At 36.7% G+C, this 7,373-nt stretch overlaps 1 long non-coding RNA gene across 1 annotated transcript; it reads right to left on the bottom strand.

Moving 5' to 3' along the window:
- Positions 1 to 924: 924 nt before the first annotated feature.
- LOC110311187 lies at positions 925 to 7,373 on the bottom strand. Its single transcript, XR_002379933.1, has 2 exons — positions 7,225 to 7,373; positions 925 to 1,280 (listed from the first exon to the last, which is right to left on the bottom strand). It is a non-coding gene; the product is annotated as an uncharacterized LOC110311187 (long non-coding RNA).

Genomic DNA, 7,373 nt, shown 5'->3' with positions numbered 1-7,373 from the left:
TCTCTTTGTCTCTGTATGTCTCTGTCTCCATCTCTTTCTCTCTCTCTCTCATTTTTTTATCTGTTAAAGACTCTCTTGTCATGTATCTATGTGCAATTGGCCATCACTTTTCCTTAAACAGCTCTCAGGAATATGCTAAGTTATCTCTTTTCTTGCCTTCAAGTAAACTTTAACATATATTTTAGCCTATTTAACAGTCCTATTTCTGAATATTGTTTTCAGGATATGCATGTTAGACTATTTTTTAAATTTTAGCCTTCATGAATAATATCATTGTTGGTTTTTAAAGATATTGATTCTGGAGAGTTATTTTTGATATTCATATTTCGATGCATTTTTGTTTAATATTACACCTTCATACTAGACTTCAACATTAAATGTCAGTTAAAGATGTATTGTATTAGAGGAAGTCATAAGCTCTAGATGAGCTAATGCAGATTCTTATTCTGAATTATTAGTTATTGTCTGGTAGCTTAACATGTATATATCTGCACAAAGTGCATATGGTATGGCTTTCTTTTATACACTGTAACATTTAATATGTTCTTTTGAGTAAAGTGCATTTATAAAAAGAAAAAGTTAATGATACATGTTATCAATGTACTTTGTTGAAATATGACGGACCTCTTTCACAGAATGGGACATGTGTTTTGAGAGAATTGTTATCTGATTGTAAGGAGAGCTAACACTACAACATATTTATTAGCTCATATTACATAACATATCGCTTAACTTATATTTGAGATGTAACTCTAGTAGCTGATTGACATGTGAGAACAAAGTATCTTGGAGACTTCTACTCATTTCAGAAGGACTCCTGAAAGAAGGTGTCCTTTAAGAACCCAAAGTATTAATAAACCACTTTCTACTTGGATTAAAAAAAAAAAAAACCTTAGAAGAAAAAAACCTTTCAAAGTCATCATATTGCCAGGATTCATGGTAGACAATATCTACTCAACAAATCCCACGAAAAATGTATTTATTTATTTATTTTTGTACAGAAGAAAGCTCTTGCTTTTCTTTTTTCTTTTCATTTTTCTCTTTTCTTCCCTTTTCTTTTCTTTTCTTTTCTTTTTTTCTTTCTTTTTTCTTTTCTTTCTTCTCTCTTCTTTTTCTTTTCTTTTCTTTTCCTTTTTTTTTTTTTTTTGTGGATTGATAACTCCATCCAGAAAGGGCATTTGTACATGATGGAAAAGAAACATTCTGTAGCCAGCTTTGTGGCTGTCTTCAAAACCTTCCACCATCTGAATAACCCCTGAGGTTAAATAGCTGGTAGACATCTGTAGGGAGAAGTAAGAGAAATGAGATCATCAAGGAACGATATTGTGCTTACAACATGTGGCGAAATGAGTGTCTCTTCACCATCTGTTATTTGTGTGTGTATTTTATTATGTAAATGTTCGTACACACTGCATTCTAAACAAAGGAACATTACTTCCACTTTGCTGGTGCTGCCAAGCTTGCGTATGTGTCCTGGAAAAAGAAAGTGGCAGACAGAGAATTTGGGGTTCATCTGGCCACTTGTGTCCTTTTCCTTTCACCAAGAGGGTGAGAGACTCTATGTGGGTTTGATTCCTTTTCTACATCCTGTTAACAAATACAAAGCTAGGCTGGGAATGGAAAACAGTGTCTTGAATACTACAGCTCTGGTCTCAAGTTTCTTTTGCTGGCATCTGCAGTGAGAAAGATGCTAGATGCTAGGATGCCCTGGGATGGTTCCAATGTACACTAGTGATAAATCTAGGCTAGAAAATGAATTTGGACGAAGAAAACAGTCTCTGTGCAATTTCTGCTCATCTGTTTAATTCCTGGCACATATACTCTGGGTCATGGGAAGGTTCTGGTGTACTGCTGTCAGTGTCTCCCCCCTAAACAAGAGGAGTGTGTGTGTGTATGTGTTTGTATGTGTGTGTGTGTGTGTGTGCATGTTTGGGGGGGAATAAAAGTGAGGAGATTTGGGTGACACATATTCTCGTTTAAATTTTCATAAAATTACCAATTTAAATTGAAATGTAATTATCCTAACTGGCATCTTTTTGGCAGCAACATAAAAAAAAAATCCTCTGGCTTTACTGTACCATGCAAAAGCCCCGAGGAGTCCTGACACTGGCCTTTAATCAAAAGCTGAAAAGACACAAAAGCTTTTGGATAATCTATGCCAAGCTATCTTGGACAGCATGGAATTGCCTGGAGCACCCTTCTGGTGGCATTTAAAACACCTGGTGCCCTTAGAAAAAAAAGTACATCTGTGTCTGCGATTTCTCCTTCTGTAATTCCCTTAAATCCTTCTATCGCAACTCATTCTCCTATCTTTTTAAAAGCAAGGATTCGTCAATGGCAGTAAAATAAAGCAGTTTTATTTACCGAGAGAATGGTACTTGTCACTGGCTACGCCTGGAGGTGTCAGACACGGGTGGCCATCTGCACAAACTTCCTCACTGTTTATTTCGTGGGGTTTAATATAATTAAACTATCATTGTGCTCATTGATTCAGTTCAAATTTTAATTTGATAATTGGGGGAAAGGTGTGCATTTGAAATGGAGGCAATTAATTGACACTTTAAGTGCACTTGAACAGACATAATTTAAGTTACACTGTACTTAGTGGTGACTTACACTGTCATGTTTATGCGGATTCTTCCATTTAGCTTGTATCATTACTGGGTAGAGGTAAATAATGTTTCTCACTCTAAATCCCATTGACACTGGTAGTCTAATTCTGAAATTTGGATTTTTTTTTTCTGCCTAAAATAATCCCATTCATTTTGTAGTGATTGGCTTCTCTAAAATTCAGACGTTTTAACTACGAACAACAATCTAATCATTCATAACTAACCTAACACATATGCAAAATAATTATGCAGATTGTCGCATAATTTTGTAAACAGACAGTCTGATTCTCCCTCTAGCAAACACCTTGCATGAAGAAATAATGAGAATAACAAAGATGCAGATTTCCAATTTATAGTAGCAGCTCTACTTGATTTGAATAAAGAAAGAAAAACAACTGGTTATGACTTATTTAACTTTTGTTCTAGTACCAGGTTTCCTGTAATTAGTTCAAAGGCAGTGCATCTATGCATTTTGGTGAACCTACTATAATTTCAAAAGGAACGATATTTATGGATAAAGCAGTTTTTGTGTGTTCATTAATCTTCCATCTGGAAACAAATATGCTCTCTCTCATTTTTTTCTACATCAAGAACAAAAGCTAGGGTGTCTTAGGGAGCTACAATAAGGCCATCCGTTTCCACTAGAGTTATTTGATTCACAGAGCCTGCAATTCATTTCATCAAAACGCCTAGGAAAAGTCAATTTTGTAAAATGTTAACTACCTCACCTATATTACTAAACTACCTTCTACCTATATTAAACATCACCTAAAAAGTAATGGTTGCTGTTTCCCCATGTTCCCTGAGAAGTTCTGTTCCTAATAGGTAGAGTTGGAGCAAACGGTTCTACTCCACATATGAAATGTTGTATTCTTTTTTACAATGTACTAATCAATACTTTTAATATTCAGTGTAACCATGGATAAACATTGGGAAATTTTGGCAGGTCACTTCAATGAGGCAACCAAGCTCATGTTATTACAGTTGGAAAATTTATTAAAACAGGCCCTGTGAAGATTTTTATGAAGTCCAGCTTCTATTTAAGCTTGGCAACAATGCTCTTAAGCCTTTTCATAAGAATGTGGTTTTCTCACAGTTGAAAGTTTATGATTAAGAATTCCAAACTCAAAGGGGAAAGATAAACAAACAAGCAAGCAAACAAACAAAAAACCCCAAACACTCAGGAACACACTATACCACTTATAGCACAACATATTTTTAATAAAGAAGTAGTTCACCCATACAATAAATGTATTTTTAATGCCAACTCTTTCTACCATATATATTCAAACAAATATCTGTAAAAATCTATTTTTGATAAATCAATTAAAATAATTGTTTTAGGAAAGAAAATTATAATGCCAACATGATTGCTAATCATTCTTAGACATCTAATGATAAGGCAGCTCTCCATAAATGTGTATAATTAAGATAGTAATAATAGTGTGGGAGTACCAAGTAGAATTGTGGTCTTCAAAAACATTAGAAGATTTCCAGCCTGGACAGAAATTGACAGACAAGATGGCTCAAAATCTCAGAACCATTAGCAGACAATGGTCCGGTGCTTAAAAACCTGCAAATTCCAACAACTAGTTCGTCACAGGACCAGGATTAGGAAACATTCAGATGTTTGAACTGCCGCATAAATGCTTATTATGCTCTGTTGCTTGTAATTTCAATAATCTTGGGTCAAATTGTAGCAATTTTGCACAATCTGACATCCAATTTATAAATACACCGTTAATACAATTTTCATTGTTTTATATTTTATGTTTTGCATAAAACCCAGATTTCACAAATATAGGAAGGAATGGCTGCTTTCCCTTTTTCTTTCTCTTGCACTTGGACATAAGTACACTGTTGTTCCTCACGACACCTCTTTTTGAGTACACAGAGGGTCCTATTGTTTGTATGTGTTGCCTTTTAATCAATTTTCAGAAAGTCTCATCTCTTTTCTCTAGCCTTTATTAATCATGGAGAAGTCCTTAGTTAGATGAAGATACAATCCTTCACTCCTTATTTTCTAGTAGGCAAGTTTCCTAGAGCATAATTCTGTATCCCATTAAGACAATGTTAAGATGAAGATTGACATAGAACCTTTGGATTCTATGTTGTGTGTACCAGGCTTTGTTTTTCAGAAGGAGAGCCGAAGTTACTCAGTTTGATTTTAGTCTCATTAAACAGAACTAATATCTATCCTTAGTCTGTGATTTTTTAGGTAATAAAAGCATATGACATAGTTACTTCTTAGAGGCTAGCTGAACAATCTATACACACACATTCAAGGACACAAACTGCAACCCCACTCAAGGAAAGTGTAAGGAAGATGGTTAAACGTGTGTGCTAGTAACAAGGATAAACACTTTCTACAGATAAATATGTTTGCTATTATAGGGGTTTTTTGGGGAGGGGTGTAAGTATAAAATTAAATTGTGTGCAAATAGTTTCTGTTTTCCTTGGCTTTCTTTCTTTTTTTTTTCTGTGAGCACTAATTTGGTCAAAATCATATTAGAATGAAGGAAATTGGGGGTAAATCAAATCTAAACAGCCATTTTCTCTGAGGAATTTACGGCTTTATCTCCAAAAGGAAGACAAGCACTCTTCTCATAAGGGAAAAAGTAAGTTGGATAATTTGTAGATATGAGAGTAGTTAGAAGATGTGTAAGAGAAGATCAAAATGATTTGATGTAAGTGCAGAGCCAAGAAAAAGTCGGGAAGTGAATGCCCCATCTAGAGTTTGCTTGCTGATGTTAACTTTGGTCCCAACAGAGTTGTGAGAGCCATGCTATTTCTTTATGTGCCCATGCTTTTTTTTTTTTTTATTTGGAGGTCAGTATTTGAATTGAAAGTTTTCTGAACTGTACTATTTCTTCAGACACACAAACTGATTAAAATATTTTTTTTTCATCTGGAAACAAATAATCCTGAAATACTAAACAAATCATGTACTGTGATTTTGATGTAAAAATAACCTGCAGGTAAGAAGAATCAACTTGTGCCTAGTAAAAGATACTTGACATTCATGTGAACACCCCTCTCGTTGTCAAAACCCTGACATTTAGACAGCAGCTTCTACTTATACTGTAGTCTCCTTTTTCTGTATATTAACTTTGGCCTGCCGTCTTGCAGACTTTGCAAGTATGTTAAGAATTTGGCTGTGTTAGCAGTTTTGTTTTAGTGTTTTCTTGGAAATTGTATCTGGAGCATTGTGTGTGTTACAGCTAGTGGCAGAAGTAGAGGATGGGTGTCTGACTCTGATGTGGTTGTTCCTAGTATGACTATCAGTCACAGAACATGGACATCTTATGGCATGGGAGATATGGTGTGTGGCTTGCCTTATCATCTTTCTCCCACTTTTCCAAACCCTAGTTGCATTGTGCTAATATCAGGGGGCGCAATGTATACTGAAATTACCCATTCCTCTTTTAAATGCGTTAATGGTTGTTCTGTTAGCTCAATACCTCATTAAAATAAGAGATGCAATGTGTGTATAATTCCTTTTCTAACAGACAGTCACTGGCAAAGATATGAGAAACCATGAAACGCAACAACTCTAAGCTTGTTCATTTACTAGCATGTGTCTGCTAGGGTCCAGGATGTATTTTTTTTTAAATTTTATTGGTGATTTTATCTGTTTATATTTCAAATGTTATCCTCCTTCCCAGTTTCCCCTCCACAAGCCCCCTATCCTATCTTCCCTCCCCCTGCTTCTATGAGGGTGCTCCCCCACCTGCCCACGCACTTCTGGCTCAGCGGCCTAGCGTTCCATATCCTGGGTCTTTGAGCCTCCACAGGACCAAGGGGCTCCCCTCCCAGTGATGCCAGGTAAGGCAATCCTCTGATACATATCCTGCTGGAGCCATGGGTACTCTTTGGTGGTTTAGTCCCTGGGAACTTTGGGGGGTCTGGTTGGTTGATATTGTTGTTCTTTCTATATGGGGTTGTAAACCCCTTCAGCTCCCATAGTCCTTGCCCTAACTTTCCCATTGGACTCCCTGTGCTCAATCCAATTTTGGCTGTGTACATCTGCCTCTGTATTGGTCCAGCTCTGTCAGAGCCTCTGAGGGAGGCAGCTATACCGGGCTCCTGTCAGTAAGCACATCTTAACATCAGGAATAGTGTATTGGTTTGGTGTCAGTAGATGAAATAGATCCCAGGATATATTTTAATGCAATGACAAATATGTCCGTGTCAAAATAAAAGCAACACCAACATTAGCTGTGCAGGTTACAATCTGCCCTATGTTACCATGTGTGCCTCTCTCTAACTTTGCTGTACACTAGACAGTTTTGGGTTGATAGGACTTTCCATAACATCACATGAAAATGAGAAGAATGGGCGCCTTCCAAACTTAAAAGAAATTTCTAACTAAGTTGAGTTCTTATCCATGTTAGTTTCCTAACCCAGGTTCCTCTAATGAATCAGGCTGGTAGGACATTGGCTCTTGTTTTTCATAAAGATTTTTTTCTTCCAGTTAAAAACTGGGCACAGAGTCGGCTGACTCCATCACGGTCCCCTAGAGGACTCTCCACGCGATCTTAGGACAATGGAGATTACCAGGTGGCGAGAGGCAAACGTAAGAATCTTATTAACAGAAACCAAGACCACTCACCATCATCAGAACACAGCACTCCCACCTCTCCCACTCCTGGGCACCCCAACACACCCGAAAAGCTAGACTCAGATTCAAAAGCATATCTCTTGATGATGGTAGAGGACATCAAGAAGGACTTTAATAACACACTTAAAGAAATACAGGAG

The sequence above is a fragment of the Mus caroli genome, chromosome 16 (genome assembly GCF_900094665.2).
Source record: "Mus caroli chromosome 16, CAROLI_EIJ_v1.1, whole genome shotgun sequence".
NCBI classification, from domain to species: Eukaryota; Metazoa; Chordata; class Mammalia; order Rodentia; family Muridae; genus Mus; species Mus caroli.
This window is presented reverse-complemented; position numbering and strand designations above follow the sequence as displayed.